This window comes from Rattus norvegicus, chromosome 15, assembly GCF_021556685.1.
Source record: "Rattus norvegicus strain SHRSP/BbbUtx chromosome 15, alternate assembly SHRSP_T2T, whole genome shotgun sequence".
Taxonomy (NCBI): Eukaryota; Metazoa; Chordata; class Mammalia; order Rodentia; family Muridae; genus Rattus; species Rattus norvegicus.
The window spans coordinates 64732525-64756719 of NC_141548.1; the positions used below are offsets into that span (position 1 = coordinate 64732525).

General features: G+C 39.7%; 1 long non-coding RNA gene across 2 annotated transcripts in view; it reads left to right on the plus strand.

Moving 5' to 3' along the window:
- The first annotated feature begins 14058 nt into the window (after positions 1 to 14058).
- The window catches only part of LOC120097052 (uncharacterized), a 61365-nt gene continuing 51228 nt past the window's right edge, over positions 14059 to 24195 (plus strand). The window contains exon 1 of one of the 2 annotated variants that reach the window (XR_015639138.1): positions 14059 to 14219. This is a non-coding gene — a long non-coding RNA (uncharacterized LOC120097052). The remainder of the gene's footprint in view (positions 14220 to 24195) is intronic. The other variant, XR_015639139.1, reaches the window with a different exon arrangement.

Below are 24195 nucleotides of genomic sequence, written 5' to 3' on the forward strand. Positions count from 1 at the left end.
GATGGCTCCTGCTGCTGTTGGCTGATATCACTAAACCATGTGATAATCCGATTGTATGTTCATAATCTTATAAAACTCTTTTAACCTTGCTCCTTGTGAAATGTGTTCCTTAATAACATTGAATAATATTTGTGGTGCCATAATGGGAAATTCAAACCCATAAATTGATTATAGTTAAAGATTTGTTGGGGTGTGGTTCATTTTTGCTGGGCCCTAATCCAGTGCATATGTCTCTACCAAGTTGCATGAACATATGCTCTTTCCCATTGTTTTAATGGTCCCATGAAGTGTATTTATGAGGTATGATTAAAACTCAGCCTATGTCCCGTGTTTTCCTAAATGTGGGCATCTAGTTTTATCTCTTGGGCAAGGTTTGCATTCCTTTTCCATGCCACCTTTAAATTTTTGCCTGAAAACCACTGGAACTTGGCATGTGTTCCAGCCTGTCCCAGGGTCTCATGTGCTTTTAATATCTCTTTGGTGGTAATCTCTGTCTCCATGTCTCTACTCGATATTGGGTTCCATTCTGCTTTAAGCCTTAATTATTTGGAACCTCTCTGTTCTGCTTTCCAATTTTGTTTTACTCTTATTGCTAGCCTAGCTAATTTATTCACTGTTCCATTATGCCCATTTTAATCCCATTCTTGGTTAGTATGGGATGCCGCATGATTTATGTACACTTCAACATTTTTGGCTATAATATATAACTCCGTCCAAAGTTCCTTGGACCATATATCTTTGCCATTAATTTTCCAATCATTCACATTTCTTTTTCATATCCATATGGCAATACCGTTGGCTACACACCATGAGTAGGTGAAAAAAATGTAGTATCTTTTGTTTTTCTTTGAGGCTTTGTCTTGCTGCTAGTGTGGCTGCTACTACTTCTGCATGTTTAGTTGGTCCTTTGTATTTTTTTTTCTGTTTGTTTTTTTGTCCATTTTTTTGTAGTCGCAATCCACTGGTCTGTAGGCTGTCCCCTTCCTTTTAGACCATATCCTTTGTACTGGTTGTGTAACCAACTGTAAACCAGGCATTAACCAGGGGAGCCTGGTATTCTCCTCTCCCCCAATGCCTTAGTGGTACCTGTTTCTGGGTTGGGGTGGCATTCGGGATGATTGGTAATCCCTGTCTAGTCACGGGCAGTCGGTCTGAAGTATCAACTCCAATGCCTTTGGCACCAACCCCTTTGCAGACAGGTACCAGAGTGAAGGAGCTCCGCTAAATGCCATTTTCATTGTAGTATTTTCTCTTCCCTGGGTAGACTTGCCCATGCTTCCTCTGGTGCCTAGATCCAATATAGGATTAGGGTGGTGGTTCTGATTATTACCTGGTTGTCTGCAGCATGCTGTGGTAAGGCTTTAAGGTCTTGTATGCTGCCCAAATTGTTTTTTCAAATAGAATTTGTTTTCTGACCAATGGAGACATTTACAATAGAAGCCTAATGGCTATTCCCCACCATTTATTTTGGCAAACACATTCCAGTTTCCATACTGTTTCAGGTGTAGTATGTCTAAATATACTCTATGTTTCAATAATTATAATTTAGAATATTCCATTATATGTTCTAGCACTGTTTTCAGAGCATGTTCTTGGGCTTTATCCCAAATGAAGTCATTCACTTTCCTTATAATATTAAGTAATGGTTGCAGAATGACTTGCAATGTGGCATGTGTTGTCTCCCATATCCACATAATCCTATAAGACGTTGTACCTCTGTATATTGGTTAGTGATTTAAGCTGTTCTAATTTACTTAAGACTTCTGTAGGTATTTGTTTTCCTGTAGTGGACCACATTACACCTGAGACCTTGACCTTTGCATCTGGTCCTGATGCCTTATCCTTATTGATGGTCCAACTATGATCTCTCACTACTCTGATGGTTTGGTCTACTGCTTTTTGCCTACTTCCCCTTTTTGTCCTGTTATCAAAAGATCATCAACATATGAATATAAAATACAATTAGGTATTGGTCTGACCTTAACCAGTGAGCGTCTTAGGACATTGTGTGCAATTATTGGGCTGTTTATAGAGCCTTGTGGTAATCTTTAAAATAAATACTGTCTACCTTGCCAAATAAATATGATGTGGGTGCAGTGGTATGCCAAAGAACATGTCTGACAAATCTATACCAGACTTTTTAGCACTGCTTTCTTAATCCTCATGAAACTATCTTTTAAATCTGGTAATTGTCCTGGAAGTTTAAGGGACAATTCATTATTTCTCCTATAATGCACTGTCATTTGTTATTTAACATTTTGTTTTAAACCTGGTCAAATCAGACTTTTAAAATTAAAAGTTTGATTTGGTTCAATTAATCCTTCCTTTAGTAGGCTTTTTTTTTTGTATATGGGCATATATCTTTTTTTGTATTAACTTGAGTATTTCTTATATACATTTCGAGTGTTATTCCCTTTCCCGGTATCCGGGCAAACATCCCCCTCCCCCCTCCCCTTCCTTATGGGTGTTCCCATCTCAACCCTCCCCCCATTGCCGCCCTCCCCCCACCAGTCTAGTTCACTGGGGGTTCAGTCTTAGCAGGACCCAGGGCTTCCCCTTCCACTGGTGCTCTTACTAGGATATTCATTGCTACCTATGAGGTCAGAGTCCAGGGTCAGTCCATGTATAGTCTTTAGTTAGTGGCTTAGTCCCTGGAAGCTCTGGTTGCTTGGCATTGTTGTACATATGGGGTCTCGAGCCCCTTCAAGCTCTTCCAGTTCTTTCTCTGATTCCTTCAACGGGGGTTCTATTCTCAGTTCAGTGGTATGCTGCTGGTATTCTCCTCTGTATTTGCTGTATTCTGGCTGTGTCTCTCAGGAGCGATCTACATCCAGCTCCTGTCGGTCTGCACTTCTTTGCTTCATCCATCTTGTCTAATTGGGTGGCTGTATATGTATGGGCCACCTGTGGGGCAGGCTCTGAATGGGTGTTCCTTCAGTCTCTGTTTTAATCTTTGCCTCTCCCTTCCCAGCCAAGGGTATTCTTTTTCCTCATTTAAAGATGGAGTGAAGCATTCACGTTTTGATCATCCGTCTTGAGTTTCATTTGTTCTAGGCATCTAGGGTAATTCAAGCATTTGGGCTAATAGCCACTTATCAATGAGTGCATACCATGTATGTCTTTCTGTGATTGGGTTAGCTCACTCAGGATGATGTTTTCCAGTTCCAACCATTTGCCTACGAATTTCATAAAGCCGTTGTTTTTGATAGCTGAGTAATATTCCATTGTGTAGATGTACCACATTTTCTGTATCCATTCCTCTGTTGAAGGGCATCTGGGTTCTTTCCAGCTTCTGGCTATTATAAATAAGGCTGCAATGAACATAGTGGAGCACGTGTCTTTTTTATATGTTGAGGCATCTTTTGGGTATATGCCCAAGAGAGGTATAGCTGGATCCTCAGGCAGTTCAATGTCCAATTTTCTGAGGATCCTCCAGACTGATTTCCAGAATGGTTGTACCAGTTTGCAACCCCACCAACAATGGAGGAGTGTTCCTCTTTCTCTGCATCCTAGCCAGCATTTGCTGTCCCCTGAGTTTTTGATCTTAGCCATTCTCACTGGTGTGAGGTGAAATCTCAGGGCTGTTTTGATTTGCATTTCCCTTATGACTAAAGATGTTGAACATTTCTTTAGGTGTTTCTCAGACATTCGGCATTCCTCAGCTGTGAATTCTTTGTTTAGCTCTGAGCCCCATTTTTTAATAGGGTTATTTGTTTTCCTGCGGTCTAACTTCTTGAGTTCTTTGTATACTTTGGATATAAGGCCTCTCTCTGTTGTAGGATTGGTAAAGATCTTTTCCCAATCTGTTGGTTGCCGTTTTGTCCTAACCACAGTGTCCTTTGCCTTACAGAAGCTTTGCAGTTTTATGAGATCCCATTGGTCGATTCTTGATCTTAGAGCGTAAGCCATTGGTGTTTTGTTCAGGAAATTTTTTCCAGTGCCCATGTGTTCCAGATGCTTCCCTAGTTTTTCTTCAATTAGTTTGAGTGTGTCTGGTTTGATGTGGAGGTCCTTGATCCACTTGGACTTAAGCTTTGTACAGGGTGATAAGCATGGATCGATCTGCATTCTTCTACATGTTGACCTCCAGTTGAACCAGCATCATTTGCTGAAAATGCTATCTTTATTCCATTGGATGGTTTTGGCTCCTTTGTCAAAAATCAAGTGACCATAGGTATGTGGGTTCATTTCTGGGTCTTCAATTCTGTTCCATTGGTCTATCTGTTTGTCTCTGTACTAATACCATGCAGTTTTTATCACTATTGCTCTGTAATACTGCTTGAGTTCAGGGATAGTGATTCCCCCTGAAGTCCTTTTATTGTTGAGGATAGCTTTAGCTATCCTGGGATTTTTCTTATTCCAGATGAATTTGCAAATTGTTCTGTCTAACTCTTTGAAGAATTGGATTGGTATTTTGATGGGGATTGCATTGAATCTGTAGATCGCTTTTGGTAAAATGGCCATTTTTACTATATTAATCCTGCCAATCCATGAGCATGGGAGATCTTTCCATCTTCTGAGGTCTTCTTCAATTGCCTTCTTCAGTGTCTTGAAGTTCTTATTGTACAGATCTTTTACTTGCTTGGTTAAAGTCACACCGAGGTACTTTATATTATTTGGGTCTATTATGAAGGGTGTCGTTTCCCTAATTTCTTTCTCGGCTTATTTCTCTTTTGTATAGAGGAAGGCGACTGATTTATTTGAGTTAATTTTATACCCAGCCACTTTGCTGAAGTTGTTTATCAGCTTTAGTAGTTATCTGGTGGAACTTTTGGGATCACTTAAATACACTATCATATCATCTGCAAATAGTGATATTTTGATTTCTTCTTTTCCGATCTGTATCCCCTTGACCTCCTTTTGTTGTCTGATTGCTCTGGCTAGAACTTCAAGAACTATATTGAATAAGTAGGGAGAGAGTGGGCAGCCTTGTCTAGTCCCTGATTTTAGTGGGATTGCTTCAAGTTTCTCTCCATTTAGTTTAATGTTAGCAACTGGTTTGCTGTATATGGCTTTTACTATGTTCAGGTATGGGCCTTGAATTCCTATTCTTTCCAGGACTTTTATCATGAAGGGGTGTTGAATTTTGTCAAATGCTTTCTCAGCGTCTAATGAAATGATCATGTGGTTTTGTTCTTTCAGTTTGTTTATATAATGGATCACGTTGATGGTTTTCCGTATATTAAACCATCCCTGCATGCCTGGGATGAAGCTTACCTGGTCATGGTGGATGATTATTTTGATGTGCTCTTGGATTCGGTTTGCCAGAATTTTGTTGAGCATTTTTGCGTCGATCTTCATAAGGGAAATTGGTCTGAAGTTCTCTTTCTTTGTTGTGTCTTTGTGTGGTTTAGGTATAAGAGTAATTGTGGCTTCGTAGAAGGTATTCGGTAGTGATCCATCTGTTTCAATTTTGTGGAATAGTTTGGATAATATTGGTATGAGGTCTTCTATGAAGGTTTGATAGAATTCTGCACTAAACCCGTCTTGACCTGGGCTCTTTTTGGTTGGGAGACCTTTAATGACTGCTTCTATTTCCTTAGGAGTTATGGGGTTGTTTAACTGGTTTATCTGTTCCTGATTTAACTTCGGTACCTGGTATCTGTCTAGGAAATTGTCCATTTCCTGAAGATTTTCAAGTTTTGTTGAATATAGGTTTTTATAGTAAGATCTGATGATTTTTTGAATTTCCTCTGAATCTGTTGTTATGTCTCCCTTTTCATTTCTGATTTTGTTAATTTGGACGCACTCTCTGTGTGCTCTTGTTAGTCTGGCTAAGGGTTTATCTATCTTGTTGATTTTCTCAAAGAACCAACTTTTGGTTCTGTTGATTCTTTCTATGGTCCTTTTTATTTCTACTTGGTTGATTTCAGCTCTGAGTTTGATTATTTCCTGCCTTCTACTCCTCCTGGGTGTATTTGATTCTTTTTGTTCTAGAGCTTTTAGGTGTGCTGTCAAGGTGCTGACATATGCTCTTTCCTGTTTCTTTCTGCAGGCACTCAGCGCTATGAGTTTTCCTCTTAGCACAGCTTTCATTGTGTCTCATTAGTTTGGGTATGTTGTACCTTCATTTTCATTAATTCTAAAAAGTTTTTAATTTCTTTCTTTATTTCTTCCTTGACCAGGTTATCATTGAGTAGAGCATTGTTCAATTTCCAAGTATATGTGGGCATTCTTCCTTGATTGTTATTGAAGACCAGTTTTAGGCCATGGTGGTCCGATAGCACGCATGGGATTATTTCTATCTTTCTGTACCTGTTGAGGCCCGTTTTTTGACCAATTATATGGTCAATTTTGGAGAAAGTACCATGAGGAGCTGAGAAGAAGGTATATCCTTTTGCTTTAGGATAGAATGTTCTATAAATATCCGTTAAGTCCATTTGGCTCATGACTTCTCTTAGTCTGTCTACATCACTGTTTAATTTCTGTTTCCATGATCTGTCCATTGATGAGAGTGGGGTGTTGAAATCTCCCACTATTATTGTGTGAGGTGCAATGTGTGTTTTGAGCTTTAGTAAGGTTTCTTTTACATATGTAGGTGCCCTTGTATTTGGGGCATAGATATTTAGGATTGAGAGTTCATCTTGGTGGATTTTTCCTTTGATGAATATGAAGTGTCCTTCCTTATCTTTTTTGATGACTTTTAGTTGAAAATTGATTTTATTTGATATTAGAATGGCTACTCCAGCTTGCTTCTTCTGACCATTTGCTTGGAAAATTGTTTTCCAGCCTTTCACTCTGAGGTAATGTCTGTCTTTGTCTCTGAGGTGTGTTTCCTGTAGGCAGCAGAATGCAGGGTCCTCGTTGCGTATCCAGTTTGTTAATCTATGTCTTTTTATTGGGGAGTTGAGGCCATTGATGTTGAGAGATATTAAGCAATAGTGATTATTGCTTCCCGTTATATTCATATTTGGATGTGAGGTTATGTTTGTGTGCTTTCATTCTCTTTGTTTTGTTGCCAAGACGATTAGTTTCTTGCTTCTTCTAGGGTATAGCTTGCCTCCTTATGTTGGGCTTTACCATTTATTATCCTTTGTAGTGCTGGATTTGTAGAAAGATATTGTGTAAATTTGGTTTTGTCATGGAATATCTTGGTTTCTCCATCTATGTTAATTGAGAGTTTTGCAGGATACAGTAACCTGGGCTGGCATTTGTGTTCTCTTAGGGTCTGTATGACATCAGTCCAGGATCTTCTGGCCTTCATAGTTTCTGGCGAGAAGTCTGGTGTGATTTGGATAGGTCTCCCTTTATATGTTACTTGACCTTTTTCCCTTACTGCTTTTATTATTCTTTCTTTATTTTGTGCGTTTGCTTTTTTGACTATTATATGACAGGAGGTGTTTCTTTTCTGATCCAATCTATTTGGAGTTCTGTAGGCTTCTTGTATGCCTATGGGTATCTCTTTTTTTAGGTAGGGAAGTTTTCTTCTATGATTTTTTGAAGATATTTACTGGTCCTTTGAGCTGGGAGTCTTCCCTCTCTTCTATACCTAGTATCCTTAGGTTTGATCTTCTCATTTAGTCCTGGATTTCCTGTATGTTTTGGACCAGTAGCTTTTTCCGCTTTACATTATCTTTGACAGTTGAGTCAATGATTTCTATGGAATCTTCTGCTCCTGAGATTCTCTCTTCCATCTCTTGTATTCTGTTGGTGAGGCTTGTATCTACAGCTCCTTGTCTCTTCTTTTGGTTTTCTATATCCAGGGTTGTTTCCATGTGTTCTTTCTTGATTGCTTCTATTTCCATTTTTAGTTCCTTCAACTGTTTGATTGTGTTTTCCTGGAATTCTTTCAGGGACTTTTGCGATTCTTTCAGGGATTTTTGCGATTCCTCTCTGTAGGCTTCTACTTGTTTATTAATGTTTTTCTGTGTTTCCTTAGGGAGTTCTTCATGTCTTTCTTGAAGTCCTCCAGCATCATGATCAAATATGATTTTGAAACTAGATCTTGCTTTTCTGGTGTGTTTGAATATTCCATGTTTGTTTTGGTGGGAGAATTGGGCTCCGATGATGCCATGTAGTCTTGGTTTCTGTTGCTTGGGTTCCTGCGCTTGCCTCTGGCCATCAGATTATCTCTAGTGTTACTTTGTTCTGCTATTTCTGACAGTGGCTAGACTGTCCTATAAGCCTGTGTGTCAGGAGTGCTGTAGACCTGTTTTCCTCTCTTTCAGTCAGTTATGGGGACAGAGTGTTCTGCTTTCGGGCGTGTAGTTTTCCTCTCTACAGTTCTTCAGCTGTTCCTGTGGGCCTGTGTCTTGAGTTCACCAGGCAGCTTTCTTGCAGCAGAAAGGTTGGTCTTACCTGTGGTCCCGAAGCTCAAGTTTGCTCGCGGGGTGCTGCCCACGGGCTCTCTGTGGTGGCAGCAACCAGGAATACCTGCGCCGCCCCTTCCGGGAGCTTCAGTGCACCAGGGTTCCAGATGGCCTTTGGTGTTTTCCTCTGGCGTCCGAGATGTGTATGCAGAGTGCAGTCTCTTCTGGTTTCCCAGGCGAGTCTGCCTCTCTGAGGGTTTAGCTCTCCCTCCCACGGGATTTGGGGGCAGAGAACTGTTTATCCAGTCTGTTTCCTTCAGGTTCCGGCGGTGTCTCAGGCAGGTGTCCTGCTGCTCCTGGGCCTCCCCCCACGGGAGCCCAGAGGCCTTATACAGTTTCCTCTTGGGCCAGGGATGTGGGCAGGGGTGGGCAGTGTTGGTGGTCTCTTCCGCTCTGCAGCCTTAGGAGTGCCCACCTGACCAGGTGGTGAGGTCTCTTTCCCACAGGGTCTGGGAGCAGAGAGCTAGTAGGCTTTTTTAATAGTGCCATATATCTCCCAGTTTCTTCCTTCAGTTTGGTATTGCGGCATGAATGGGGATTTAATTGTTGGTAAACCTACAGGTTCTATTTTTATTTCTGCTAATTGCATTTTACTTTGGGAATCTTTTTTTTAGCATAAAAAGCACTTATTACTAGCAATCTTTTTAAAGTTTAGGAAATTAGGGGACAATAAGATCTTAAAATTTTAAGATTTTAAAGTATTTTCTGGTGCACTGCAACACGCAAAATCCAAGGAAATTATATTGTCATATTCCATTAATTCTAATTTATATAGTGGTGCAATGAATTCTCCTGGCACTCCCTGTATAATTATTTTTTCTTTCTTGGTATAGTGTCTGTGCATATATTAACATCACTGTGTCAATTAGCGATCTAAAATTTATTTTCTAATTCCTAACTTTAGGGGTAACATAATATATGGTATTATTGGTTGGTGCCTTACTTGATTCCTGTTGAAAAGTATATGTGTTTCTCGTAGCTGGACACTGTTTCTTTGTACTGCTGGTTACTTTTGTGGTGGTCTTCTGTTCCTAAAAAAATAATCTTAGGTTTGTTCCCTCCAAAAATTCTATTTGACGTTTACCTCTGTAGGGTTCGAAACCCAGGTTTTCTGCCAAAGCTCTAATATGTGTGAATGGTCTGAAAAATCTGGGTGTTCTCCTTAATTTAAATGGCTTTCTTATTGTGTTTAATGTTACTATTTTTGGTCTAACTTTCTATACTCTTTAATGAAATCAATTTTGGAGTACTCCTTGCAAATTAGTTCTTATATTTGGTGGTGCCCCCTTAACTAAAATTCTTTTGAATGATGGTATAATTTGTCTGTGCTGTAGCTAGTTCATTATGTATAAACAAAAGAACTCCTAGTTCTCTCACTAGCAGAATGTCCTTTAAAAAAGGGTTCCATTGTGCTGCTGCTTCACATTGTGCAAGCTCTAAAGATGGAAATATGTACCTCCAAACTGAAGTTATCTAGTCCAGGAGACAGTATACATCATCTTGAATAGTGTCTAGGAATTGATCAAAAGCTTCAAACACTGCTGGGTTTTCTACTGTATTCTTGATCTTTCCTCATCTCTAATTCTGACAATATGACCTTTTTCCCAGAGCATTATCATATAGAATATATCCTTCATTCCATTCTGGGCATATTCTTGTCTCATCTGACCTATTCCCTGATTAGTGTATGGTTTAATTATTATTTGTTGCTCAATCTGCTCCTCATCATTGTTACTGAATATTGTGAATCTTTTATATGTATTGACCTTGGAAGATGTCATTGGGATGAATATGACTGTCTTGGCTGGGCTCTGAGTTAGGACAGCATCTTTAAAATGATTGTTCACCCCCATTTCTTAGTTATATCAGTGGCTAGCCTTTTGCACATGTCTCTCTCTCTATGTCTGCTATGATTTTCATCAGTATTGCCGGAACTTCATTACTAGCTTCATGTTCTAGTAGTTGCTCTACTACTTGCAGACTTTTTAGAGGTACCTCAATCTTCACTTCTTCAAACCAAACTTTCCTTTAGCCTTATTCTTTATTCCAAGTCATTTCCTCTCTGTGGGTTCTGGGGCATGTGGACTCACTTTCATGCATTTGAAGCTACTAATTGGTTTCTTAATTCTGGTGTTATTGTATATGCTAGGGAGTATAGAGATTCAATAATTTTGTTTTTATATACAACCCAAAGTTAGGTTGGGGTAGGTTTCTGCTTACTTTCACCAATAATGTATGCACCTTTCTCACCAAGCAACTGGCTAACCTGTCTCTCATGGGTTTCCCTGCACTTTCAGCTCTTCCTACCACGGAAGCAGCAGTTAGCATCAAGATGTTGGTAATCAGCGGGTGATGAGGCCCCTTATCCCAGGCTTTGAGGTGTTGGTCCCTTCTTTCACTTTCTCCCCTAGAGCTCTGATTAGTTCTGTACTTGGGATGCAATTAATTTTGCATGACCAGAGTACCAGAGGCTTATTGCTAACTTAATGAAGTTTAGAATTGTCAGGAAAGCTACAGTCTGTAGAGGCTCCAGTTTTCTTTGGATGATTCCACCCTGGAGATAGAATTCTCTCAACTAGGGCCAGGATAGAGAGATGTAGTCCAGATGTCATTTGATCTCAAGGTTTATTCACTACAATGACAAACATCACTCCACAACACATGTATACTAACATGACCAAAAAGCAAGTAGCAGAGAGGATCTCTGGTTAGATAGCAAGACTACTTTAAAAATAGCCATTATTAAATCCTTAATTAATAAAATAATGCTATTTACATACCCCAGTTTCCTTTTCACAAACAAATTATTACTGCCCTTTTCATATACATAGATTAACATGGGATTTTATTTCTCATCTACCTAAATCAGATGAAATAAATAAGTCTCAACACTTCCCTCTTCTTCTCTCAGTGCAACATGGGTGACTTCCTACTTAAAGAATTCCTTGCAAGACTAAGACTACTTTAAGACCCTTCCCTCCAATGGAGAACTGAGTTACTTCCAATTAAATTAACTTAACATGGGAATTATCACCTCTATCTTCTCCTATTGTGACTACTTCACAGGTCTGTTGCTACAAGGAAAGGAAGTCCAAAGCATTGCAGAATGAGATCCCCAACCCTCCTGATAGAGTGGAGGAGGACTTGGAAGCTCTCAGTCAGCTCTAGCTGGCTAACTGTGAGAAATCTACTCCTTGTGTAGCATTTAAAGAGACAGTCAAATCCTGGTATACTCTGGGCTGGGTCTCACATATAATGCAGCCATATTTTCTCAAATAAGATTCCCATTCTCAGCCAGATTTGTTTATAGAGGCTTTGCACAGGGCTATCTTCCTCTGAAGAGATCTAAAAGATTTGTTGCAGCATTGATATTGGTGATCACAGCCTTAATATGTGTGATTTCTAGTTTTTGTCTATCCACCACATCCTTGACTAAAAAATGTTCACACAGCACATCATGTAGATCAGTTATCCAAAAATATGTCAATAGCACTCATGATCCAGGAGAATATTGATAGGGGATTTCATGATAAGCTTTAGGCTTTAGAGGAAGCCGTTCTATTTATGGGAAATCAAATTCAAAATATTAAGATCAGGCTCTCAGTACAATGCCATTCTACTTTCCCTTGGGTCTATGTAAATCCCTTGGAATATAATACTTCTGAAGATAATTGGTCTAAGATTCGGTCTCATTTAAAGGGGCTTTGGAACAATTCTAATTTGGCTTTGGGTATCGATTACCTACATCATATAATCATGGATATTCGTAACTCTAGAGTGGGATTCACTTCTATTGAGGAAGTGTCTGCAGCTGTGCTTCTGCTGTGCATAAGTACATCTTTTCATCTTCCTGGACAACTTTGCTGATAAATGAAGGAATTGCAGTTGCTTTATTTTTACAAGCTTTAATTCTCCTCTGCATCTACATCACCCAAGTTGAGAACTCAGAGTCAACTTTTGTACTCTCAAGTTAAAAAGAGAAATGGGGAGGTAGTGAGTCCTGCATGCCCATGGTAGAAGCAGAATGATATGGTTCTTGCCCCAGGAACAGAGACCACAGGACATGGTCCTTTAGGAGTGTGACGGTTGCTGTGGGCATAAGGCTTGTTTGTATAATGACATACATATCTTCATGCTTCTCTTTTGAGGAATGTCCTCTTTGTCAGGGCTAATGACTCTGGGATAATCAGAGATAGCATGAGTCCTGGAGAAGAGGGTTTGGCTAATGACTCAGCAAAACAGTAAGTGCTGAGCCATTCAGAACAAGAATTCTAAGAACATGCGTTTGAAAATCTATAATTTCTCAACTATGTAAAATACAAGGATACAATATGAGGGATTTCAGAGACCTAGAATAGCAGAGGCAGCTGCACTGTGAACAAGGTTCTCAAAAAGATTCAGAGACAGGAAGATTCAGGGGCAGGCACTTTCCTGACTTGAAGATCTTCCTGGAATAGAGCCAATTTACACCCAGGTTTGATTGGTATGGTAATCTTGTGACAGGATTAAACCCAGCTAAATTTACAAAAGCAGGCAGATCTCTGAATTATTTTACTTTGATAAAAACCAAAACCAAAACCAAAACAAACAAACAAGAACAACAACAACCTCCAAACCATGCACTTGTCTGTTTCCTAAGAGTCAAGGGGCTATCGTGATGGTATACTGATACCTGGAGGGGCTCTGGAGTAAATGACTGAATTGATATGTAAATTAAAAAAACTGGGCTCCTGGTCAGCAGGAGATTTGCTAGTAGTTCCTTAGAATTTCTTCAAGCCATAGCTGAGCTGTCTGGAGATCTCTGGAGAGTTAAAAAAGATTTTTCAGAATTTAATTTAGTCCTCTTCAGGTCTGCATGTATACCTGAAACCGTGGCAGATGGGTGAGTCCACAGCCTACCTGTCTCCCAGGAACACAATAACACAGCCACACAGGAAGCTTAATCTAACCAGGGACACAGTAGGCCTGACCTAACTAGAAACAGCACTTCATGCATCCCAGAAGACATGCTCTAAACCAGGTCACACAGCTCTACCAGCTTCCAAGGAGGCTTGCTTCAGTCTGTGACACTCAAGCCAGTTATCACCAGAAATAACCAGATGTGTCCTCACAATATTTGTTTCAAAAACTTAGGACCATCTGAACTCTCCCTTACCTCATCTATAAGACTGATATTTGGATTCTCCTCATAGGCTCTGCTTTTATTGTATTTGGCTGTATTTAAATTCCAGATGTGAGGTGGAGTTTATCAATATGAGTACGTTTAAAAGGACAAGTACATTTTACAAGAAGTTTCTACATATTTTTTTATGATTTTTCGATGGGGAAAGAGTTTAATTCAATTAGTGTTCACTTGTGAAATGTATCAAAACCTAGTACAACAGGAAAATCAAGACACCATTGGCCTAAGAGCCCAGTATATAGATCTTAACACCCACCAAAATGACAAGAACCTACTCCATCAAAGTACATGGTACTGAGAAATTTCTTGAACGTACTGCCCTTGCTCTTTGATTTTGTAGTTCTGTTTCTGGCTGCCTACTCTTGGTAACTAAAGTATGTCAACCCAGGGTTTGGTTTGTGTGCTTAAAAGCTCAACCTTAGAAAGATCTGGAACTTCACTCCGGGCCAGAGCATGCATGTAGTCACACCTGGCTAATAAGGACTTTCTATTGGCTGAACCCTATGTCTAAGAGGTATTCTTTGTTATCTCATAATCACAAATGTTTCCTCATCAGAACATCTCTCACCAAAGAGTAAGAAAAAGAGGCGAGTTTCTCATGCTTTACAGGAGTAGAACTAGCTGGTATTTTGTCTTCATGTCTGCTTTTCCTCACCATTAACTCTGAAACATCTACACCATCTCTGCTAATTATTGCCTTTCGATTGCTCTATGATGTAACTTTGCAGGTGGGTGCCAATAATTGTTCTTTTAATGTTGACCAATGAATATTTTAAGTGTTTTTCTATAGGAAGTTAAATGAAGCAATTCTAATAGTTTTATTTTTGTTGAAGATATAAGTATGAATTATCATAGCTTAAAAATGGAACGCAGCAGTATTCTATTAGAGAAGGTAAACCAAAAAATATTTATAAGTAGCAACAACTTACTTTTCCTTGAGGCGCCAATGACCGTCATGGTAGATGGTTCATCTTGTTGCCTTCAATGTTTTTTAATCCTTCAATTTTATTTGGATTGTAATTACTGTGGGGTAATCCATTTGGTAACATTTTGTTGTAAAAAATTTTTTTTATTAACTTGCGTATTTCTTATATACATTTCGAGTGTTATTCCCTTTCCCGGTATCCGCGCAAACATCCCCCTCCCCCCTCCCCTTCCTTATGGGTTTTCCCCTCCTCACCCTCCCCCCATTGCCGCCCTCCCCCCAACAGTCTAGATCACTGGGGGTTCAGTCTTAGCAGGACCCAGGGCTTCCCCTTCCACTGGTGCTCTTACTAGGATATGCATTGCTACCTATGAGGTCAGAGTCCAGGGTCAGTCCATGTATAGTCTTTAGGTAGTGGCTTAGTCCCTGGAAGCTCTGGCTGCTTGGCATTGTTGTACATATGAGGTCTCGAGTCCCTTCAAGCTCTTCCAGTTCTTTCTCTGATTCCTTCAACGGGGGTCCTATTCTCAGTTCAGTGGTTTGCTGCTGGCATTCGCCTCTGTATTTGCTGTATTCTGGCTGTGTCTCTCAGGAGCGATCTACATTCGGTTCCTGTCGGTCTGCACTTCTTTGCTTCATCCATCTTGTCTAATTGGGTGGCTGTATATGAATGGGCCACATGTGGGGCAGGCTCTGAATGGGTGTTCCTTCAGTCTCTGTTTTAATCTTTGCCTCTCTCTTCCCTGTCAAGGGTATTCTTGATCCCCTTTTAAAGAAGGAGTGAAGCATTCACATTTTGATCATACGTCTTGAGTTTCATTTGTTCTAGGCATCTAGGGTAATTCAAGCATTTGGGCTAATAGCCACTTATCAATGAGTGAATACCATGTATGTCTTTCTGTGATTGGGTTAGCTCACACAGAATGATGTTTTCCAGTTCCAACCATTTGCCTACGAATTTCATAAACTCGTTGTTTTTGATAGCTGAGTAATATTCCATTGTGTAGATGTACCACATTTTCTGTATCCATTCCTCTGTTGAAGGGCATCTGGGTTCTTTCCAGCTTTTGGCTGTTATAAATAAGGCTGCGATGAACATAGTGGAGCACGTGTCTTTTTTATATGTTGGGGCATCTTTTGGGTATATGCCCAAGAGAGGTATAGCTGGATCCTCAGGCAGTTCAATGTCCAATTTTCTGAGGAACCTCCAGACTGATTTCCAGAATGGTTGTACCAATCTGCAATCTCACCAACAATGGAGGAGTGTTCCTCTCTCTCCGCATCCTCGCCAGCATTTGCTGTCACCTGAGTTTTTGATCTTAGCCATTGTCACTGGTGTGAAGTGAAATCTCAGGGTTGTTTTGATTTGCATTTCCCTTATGACTAAAGATGTTGAACATTTCTTTAGGTGTTTCTTAGCCATTCGGCATTCCTCAGCTGTGATTTGTTTGTTTAGCTCTGAACCCCATTTTTTAATAGGGTTATTTGTCTCCCTGCGGTCTATCTTCATGAGTTCTTTGTATATTTTGGATATAAGGCCTCTATCTGTTGTAGGATTGGTGAAGATCTTTTCCCAATCGGTTGGTTGCCATTTTGTCCTAACCACAGTGTCCTTTGCCTTACAGAAGCTTTGCAGTTTTATGAGATCCCATTTGTCGATTCTTGATCTTAGAGCATAAGCCATTGGTGTTTTCTTCAGGAAATTTTTTCCAGTGCCCATGTGGTCCAGAGGCTTTCCTAGTTTTTCTTCTATTAGTTTGAGTGTGTCTGGTTTGATGTGGAGGTCCTTGATCCACTTGGACTTAAGATGTGTACAGGGTGATGAGCATGGATCGATCTGCATTCTTCTACATGTTGACCTCCAGTTGAACCAGCACCATTTGCTGAAAATGCTATCTTTTTTGCATTAGATGGTTTTGGCTCCTTTGTCAAAAATCAAGTGACCATAGGTGTGTGGGTTCATGTCTGGGTCTTCATTTCTATTCCATTAGTCGGTCTTCCTGTCTCTGTACCAAAACCATGCAGTTTTTATCACTATTGCTCTGTAATACTGCTTGAATTCAGGGATAGTGATTCCCCCTGAAGTCCTTTTATTGTTGAGGATAGTTTTAGTTATCCTGGGTTTTTTGTTATTCCAGATGAATTTACAAATTGTTCTGTCTAACTCTTTGAAGAATTGGACTGGTATTTTGATGGGGATTGCATTGAATCTGTAGATGGCTTTTGGTAAAATGGCCATTTTAACTATATTAATCCTGCCAATCCATGAGCATGGGAGATCTTTCCATCTTCTGAGGTCTTCTTCAATTTCTTTCCCCAGTGTCTTGAAGTTCTTATTGTACAAATCTTTTACTTGCTTGGTTAAAGTCACACCACGTACTTTATATTATTTGGGTCTATTATGAAGGGTGTCGTTTCCCTAATTTCTTTCTCGGCTTGTTTCTCTTTTGTGTAGTGGAAGGCTACTGATTTATTTGAGTTACTTTTATACCCAGGCACTTTGTTGAAGTTGTTTATCAGCTTTAGTAGTTCTCTGGTGGAACTTTTGGGATCACTTAAATATACTACCATATCATCTGCAAATAGTGATATTTTGACTTCTTCTTTTCTGATCTGTATCCCCTTGACCTCCTTTTGTTGTCTGATTGCTCTGGATAGAACTTCAAGGACTATATTGAATAAGTAGGGAGAGAGTGGGCAGCCTTGTCTAGTCCCTGATTTTAGTGGGATTGATTCAAGTTTCTCTCCATTTAGTTTAATGTTAGCAACTTCTTTCCTGTATATGGCTTTCACTATGTTTAGGTATGGGCCTTGAATTCCTATTCTTTCCAGGACTTTTATCATGAAGGGGTGTTGAATTTTATCAAATGCTTCCTCAGCATCTAATTAAATGATCATGTGGTTTTGTTCTTTCAGTTTGTTTATATAATGGATCACGTTGATGGTTTTCTGTATATTAAACCATCCCTGCATGCCTGGGATGAAGCCTACTTGATCATGGTGGATGATTATTTTGATGTGCTCTTGAATTCGGTTTGCCAGAATTTTGTTGAGTATTTTTGCGTCGATCTTCATAAGGGAAATTGGTCTGAAGTTCTCTTTCTTTGTTGTGTCTTTGTGTGGTTTAGGTATAAGAGTAATTGTGGCTTCATAGAAGGAATTCTGTAGTGCTCCATCTGTTTAAATTTTGTGGAATAGTTTGGATAATATTGGTATGAGGCCTTCTATGAAGGTCTGATAGAATTCTGCACTAAACCCGTCTGGACCTGGGCTCTTTTTGGTTGGGAGACCTTTAATGACTGCTTCTATTTCCTTACGAGTTATGGGGTTGTTTAACTGGTTTATCTGTTCCTGATTTAACTTCGGTACCTTGTATCTGTCTAGGAAATTGTCCATTTCCTTAAGATTTTCAAGTTTTGTTGTATATAGGCTTTTATAGTAAGATCTGTTGATTTTTTGAATTTCCTCTGAATCTGTAGTTATGTCTCCCTTTTCCTTTCTGATTTTGTTAATTTGGCCACACTCTTTGTGTCCTCTCATTAGTCTGTCTAAGGGTTTATCTATCTTGTTGATTTTCTCAAAGAACTAACTTTAGGTTCTGTTGATTCTTTCTTTGGTCCTTTTTGTTTCTACTTGGTTGATTTCAGCACTGAGTTTGATTATTTCCTGCCTTCTACTCCTCCTGGGTGTATTTGATTCTTTTTGTTCTAGAGCTTTTAGGTGTGCTGTCAAGCTGCTGACATATGCTCTTTCCTATTTCTTTCTGCAGGCACTCAGCGCTATAAATTTTACTCTTACCACAGCTTTCATTGTGTCCCATAAGTTTGGGTATGTTGTACCTTCATTTACATTAAATTCTAAAAAGTTTTTAATTTCTTCCTTTATTTCTTCCTTGACCAGGTTATCATTGAGTAGAGCATTGTTCAATTTCCACCTATATGTGGGCATTCTTCCCTTATTGTTATTGAAGACCAGTTTTAGGCCGTGGTGGTCCGATAGCACGCATGGGATTATTTCTATATTTCTGTACCTGTTGAGGCCCGTTTTTGACCAATTATATGGTCAATTTTGGAGTAAGTACCATGAGGAGGTGAGAAGAAGATATATCCTTTTGCTTTAGGATAGAATGTTCTATAAATATCTGGTAAGTCCATTTGGCTCATGACTTCTCTTAGTCTGTCTACGTCTCTGTTTAATTTCTGTTTCCATGATCTGCCCATTGATGAGAGTGGGGTGTTGAAATCTCCTACTATTATTGTGTGAGGTGCAATGTGTGTTTTGAGCTTTAGTAAGGTTTCTTTTACGTATGTAGGTGCCCTTGTATTTGGGGCATAGATATTTAGGACTGAGAGTTCATCTTGGTGGATTTTTCCTTTGATGAATATGAAGTGTCCTTCCTTATCTTTTTTGATGACTTTTAGTTGAAAATTGATTTTATTTGATATTAGAATGGCTACTCCAGCTTGCTTCTTCTGACCATTTGCTTGGAAAGTTGTTTTCCAGCCTTTCACTCTGAGGTAGTGTCTTTCTTTGTCTCTGAGGTGTGTTTCCTGTAGGCAACAGAATGCAGGGTCCTCGTACGTATCCAGTTTGTTAATCTATGTCTTTTTATTGAGGAGTTGAGGCCATTGATGTTGAGAGATATTAAGGAATAGTGATTATTGTTTACTGTTATATTCATATTTGTGTGCTTTTCTTCTCTTTGTTTTCTTACCAAGACGATTAGTTTCTTTCTTCTTCTAGGGTGTAGCTTGCCTCCTTATGTTGGGCTTTACCATTTATTATCCTTTGTAGTGCTGGATTTGTAGAAAGATATTGTGTAAATTTGGTTTTGTCATGAAATATCTTGGTTTCTCCATCTATGTTAATTGAGAGTTTTGCTGGATACAGTAACCTGGGCTGGCATTTGTGTTCTCTTAGGGTCTGTATGACATCAGTCCAGGATCTTCTGGCCTTCATAGTTTCTGGCGAGAAGTCTGGTGTGATTCTGATAGGTCTGCCTTTATATGTTACTTGACCTTTTTCCCTTACTGCTTTTAATATTCTTTTTTTATTTTGTGCGTTTGGTGTTTTTACTATTTTGTGACGGGAGGTGTTTCTTTTCTGGTCCAATCTGTTTGGAGTTCTGTAGGCTTCTTGTATGCCTATGGGTATCTCTTTTTTTTTTAAGTTAGGGAAGTTTTCTTCTATGATTTTTTGAAGATATTTACTGGTCCTTTGAGCTGGGAGTCTTCACTCTCTTCTATACCTATTATCCTTAGGTTTGATCTTCTCATTGAGTCTTGGATTTCCTGTATGTTTTGGACCAGTAGCTTTTTCTGCTTTACATTATCTTTGATAGTTGAGTCAATGATTTCTATGGAATCTTCTGCTCCTGAGATTCTCTCTTCCATCTCTTGTATTCTGTTGGTGAAGCTTGTATCTACAGCTCCTTGTCTCTTCTTTTGGTTTTCTATATCCAAGGTTGTTTCCATGTGTTCTTTCTTGATTGCTTCTATTTCCATTTTTAATTCCTTCAACTGTTTGTTTGTGTTTTCCTGGAATTCTTTCAGGGATTTTTGTGTCTCCTCTCTATGGGCTTCTACTTGTTTATTTATGTTTTCCTGAATTCTTTCAGGAATTTTTGCGAGTCCTCTCTGTAGGCTTCTACTTGTTGATTAGTTTTCCTGTGTTTCTCTAAGCGAGTTCTTCATGTTTTTCTTGAAGTCCTCCAGCTCCATGATCAAATATGATTTTGAAACTAGATCTTGCTTTTCTGGTGTGTTTGGATATTCCATGTTTCTTTTGATGGGAGAATTGGGCTCCGATGGTGCCATGTAGTCTTGGTTTCTGTTTCTTGGGTTCCTGCGCTTGCCTCTCGCCATCAGATTATCTCTACTGTTACTTTGTTCTGCTATTTCTGACAGTGGCTAGACTGTCCTATAAGCCTGTGTGTCAGGAGTGCTGTAGACCTGATTTCCTGTTTTCTTTCAGCCTGTTATGGGGACAGAGTGTTCTGTTTTCGGGCGTGTAGTTTTTCTTCTCTACAGGTCTTCAGCTGTTCCTGTGGGCCTGTGTCTTGAGTTCACCAGGCAGGTCACTTGCAGCAGAAATGTTGGTCTTACCTGTGGTCCCGAGGCTCAAGTTTGCTCGCGGGGTGCTGCCCACGAGCTCTCTGTGGTGGCAGCAACCAGGAAGATCTGTGCCGCCATTTCCGGGAGCTTCAGTGCACCAGGGTTCCAGATGGCGTTTGGTGTTTTCCTCTGGAATCAGTAATGTGTGCAGAGTGCAGTCTCTTCTGGTTTCCCAGGCGTGTCTGCCTCTCTGAATGTTTAGCTCTCCCTCCCATGGGATTTGGTTGCAGAGAACTGTTTATCTGGTCTGTTCCTTCAGGTTCCGGTGGTGTCTCAGTTGCAGGGGTCCTGCCGCTCCTGGGCTCTCCCCCATGGGAAACCAGAGGCCTTATACAGTTTCCTCTTGGGCCAGGGATGTGGGCAGGGGTGGGCAGTGTTGGTGGTCTCTTCTGCTCTGCAGCCTCAGGAGTGCCCACCTGACCAGGCGGTGAGGTCTCTCTCCCATAGGGTCTGGGAGCAGAGAGCTGCTGCTGGCCGGGATCCGTGGGTGTGGGACTCCAGGTAAACACAGGAAGTGCCCTGTCCTAGAGGCATTCTGCCTCTGTGTCCTTTGTATAATTTTTAATAGTTTTATATCTTAATAGCAATCTGATATGGATGTCTCCTGAGAGGCTATACCAGAGCTTTACTGATACAGATTTGAATTCTTGCAGCTAACTTTAGGACTGACTACAGGGACTGACCCTAATAGAGGAGTTAGCAAAAGGACTGAACGGGATGAAGTGGTTTGCAACCTCATAGGAAAATCAACAATGTTAACCAATCAAGAGCTCAAGAGCTCCCAAGGACTAAACCACTGACCAAAGAGTAAACATGGAGGGACCCATGGCTCCAGCCACATATGCAGAGGATAATATTGCCTGGCATCAATAGAAGGAGAAGCCGTTGGGCCTGTGATGGCTAGTTTCCCCAGTGTAGAGGAATGCAAGTATGTTAATGTTGGAGTAGGAAGGGAGCATCCTCACAGAAGCAAGGGGAAGGAGGATCGGTGAGTGGGGAATCAGGAAAAGGGATAACATTTGAAATGTAAATACATAAAATATTCAATAAAATGTTTATATTTAAGCAATAATACTATTTACGAACTTTTTATATGGTTTCCCACCAACCCACCCCACATATACTAATATAGACAACTCCTGTGGATTCCTTTTAGGTAGTTAATACAAAGTAAACCATTCTTTATTCATATTTTATCAAAATATACCATGCATTTTTGGCCTGTGCTAACTTGATACACATTTCCCCCCAAAATCAATATGTTTACAGTATTTATACAATATTTTGGAAGATTTCCATAGACTCTACCAAATTTTCAAAATTATAAGCAAATTAATATAATATATTCTTATAAACTAAAGGGATATATACTTACATGTATGTTAATTAGTACCTTATAATCTGTTCATGTATTTACCCTGCCCTGATAAATTTTGGTTATCAGTGTAACTGTACTGAAAGATGCCCGTGAAAAAATATAGCACACTGCAGAGATGTGTCAATGAAAGTGTTCTCTAAGGTTATTGGCAAGTGTCTGGTGAAGGAATAAAGACAGGCCAGAATAGAGCAGTACTGCCAATAAACTGTCAAAAAACAAAAATGCAAAAACAAACAGCAAAACAGGAATGCAGCAAAGTTGCACCTGCCAGTTAATGTAATTGTCCCCTCTGCATCTGCTCCAGGACTTCAGCCTTCAAAAACCTTCCAGGTCTGCAATCTCAGACAATTACATGTTGTTTCTTCCTAGTATCTTATGCTTCTAGATCCAGAGACTGAGAAAGTACAGGTTTCCTTTCACTCTCCAGCCTCCATGGTGGAGCAACCTGACCCGTCATCATTTAACTAATCTAATAGCTCACAATTAATACTCAATTGGATACTTTTATTCTCCCTGAAAACCCAGTTGTACTCAGAAGCTCAGATTCTTTCCTTTCTCCTTTTGTATTTATTTTTCTTCTTCTGCCGTTCCACAGAGGATGCTCTGTTGTACACAAATAATTATGCCTTCACAGTTGCAGGAGTTTGACAGAGTCTTTTTTCTTTAAGACCTTGTTTGCTTTAAAAGATGCTTCTCAAATTTATTTTGGACTCTCTCCAGTGGAATGTGCTTGTTTAACTAGTTATGATCGAGCTGATGATGCTACCTATCCATCTTAGAAGAAAACTTGATTAGCTTGGGAAGTCAACTACTCACAGGTTTCAGGAGGTCTAAGACACTTAGCAGCTGCAGGAAGCCCCTCCTTTCCTGAGCATTGAAGCATAATGGACTACTGAGAACACATGCTGAAAGAGACTTGGGCAAGAAAAGTTGCCTGCACATTGTGCTAGAGCTCTGTCAGCCATCCCCAAAACTGTGGTGAACTTCTAGTATGGTGTCTGTGCATCTTTAAGTGAACCCTCACTCATACTAATATATGTGATTCAAATAAAATGCATCAGCTTGCCAATTCAGACATTGGTGGTTGTCAACTTGACTATATCTGGAATGAACTACAATCCAGAATTGGAAGGTTCAACTGTGATCCTGATCTTGAGACTGGGCGATACAAGTTTCTGACCTGGATCTTTGCATAGAGATCTTGAGGCATAGTGGCTTTGGATTCCAGGATACTATGGCAAGAAGATCTCTGAGTTCAAGGTAAGGTTGGGACAAAAACAAGTCCCAGATCCAGGAGTAGTGGTACATACCTCTAATCTGGGCCACACCTTTTGCTGGAGACCTACATAAAGATATTGGAAGAGGGAAGGTTCACTCTTCTTCGCCTGTTTGCATTAACTTGCCAGCATATCCGTGGGAATCTACTAGCCTTGTGGGACTGAGCAACTACTAGATACTTGGACTGTCAAGTCAGAGTTGACAATTACTTTAAGTCATCATAACAGATTCCCTTTCTATATGGAGACTATAAATTCTGTGGCTCTAGCGAACCCTAACTAATACAGTGGTGTTACTTTGGTCTTTCATTTATTCCCTACTGGTGATTAAACATTTGTTCATACTTTCATCAAGCAGTTGTTGGGCCATCATAAGCTGAAAATATACAAAGAAATTGCATACTAATTTTAGAAAATTTGAAAACCCAAGTTGATCAATTAATATAAAGAACAGTAGTATTATGAGAAATTTCTCTAAGAAATTACTAGGGAATCACTGAGTATAGAAAGCTAAACAGAGTGTACAGTGATTGGCCTGATGAATGAAAATTATGAAATGAGTGTAGAACTTATTTTTTTTAAACATCTAGTCCATGCAAACCACCATGTGATTCTTTAAAAAAATAATTCCACAATGTGAATGGGGTCATTGAAAAGTGATAGGTGGACTTGGGCATATTAAAAGTACAATAGCACCATAGTCTTCAAATTGTTGAAATCTTCACTGTCATACAGATAATGAGCATGTGTCAATGTCACTTTTAACACATTAATGAGAGAACCAGAAGAGTGTAAGGCTTGTTAAAACTGTGTGGAGCTAGTGGCTGTGTAATGTAGAAATAAATGCTGAAATAAGATTGCTAGTTTTTAAACCTATGAAGTTTCAGAGACTTTTAAACTACTCTTTGGCTAAAACTTACTTGACATAGTTATATGAATATAGACTACACACAACTCTTGGGTGAAATTTTAGAAGGCAGTAAATTACTTAGTGTAGATACAATAATCAGA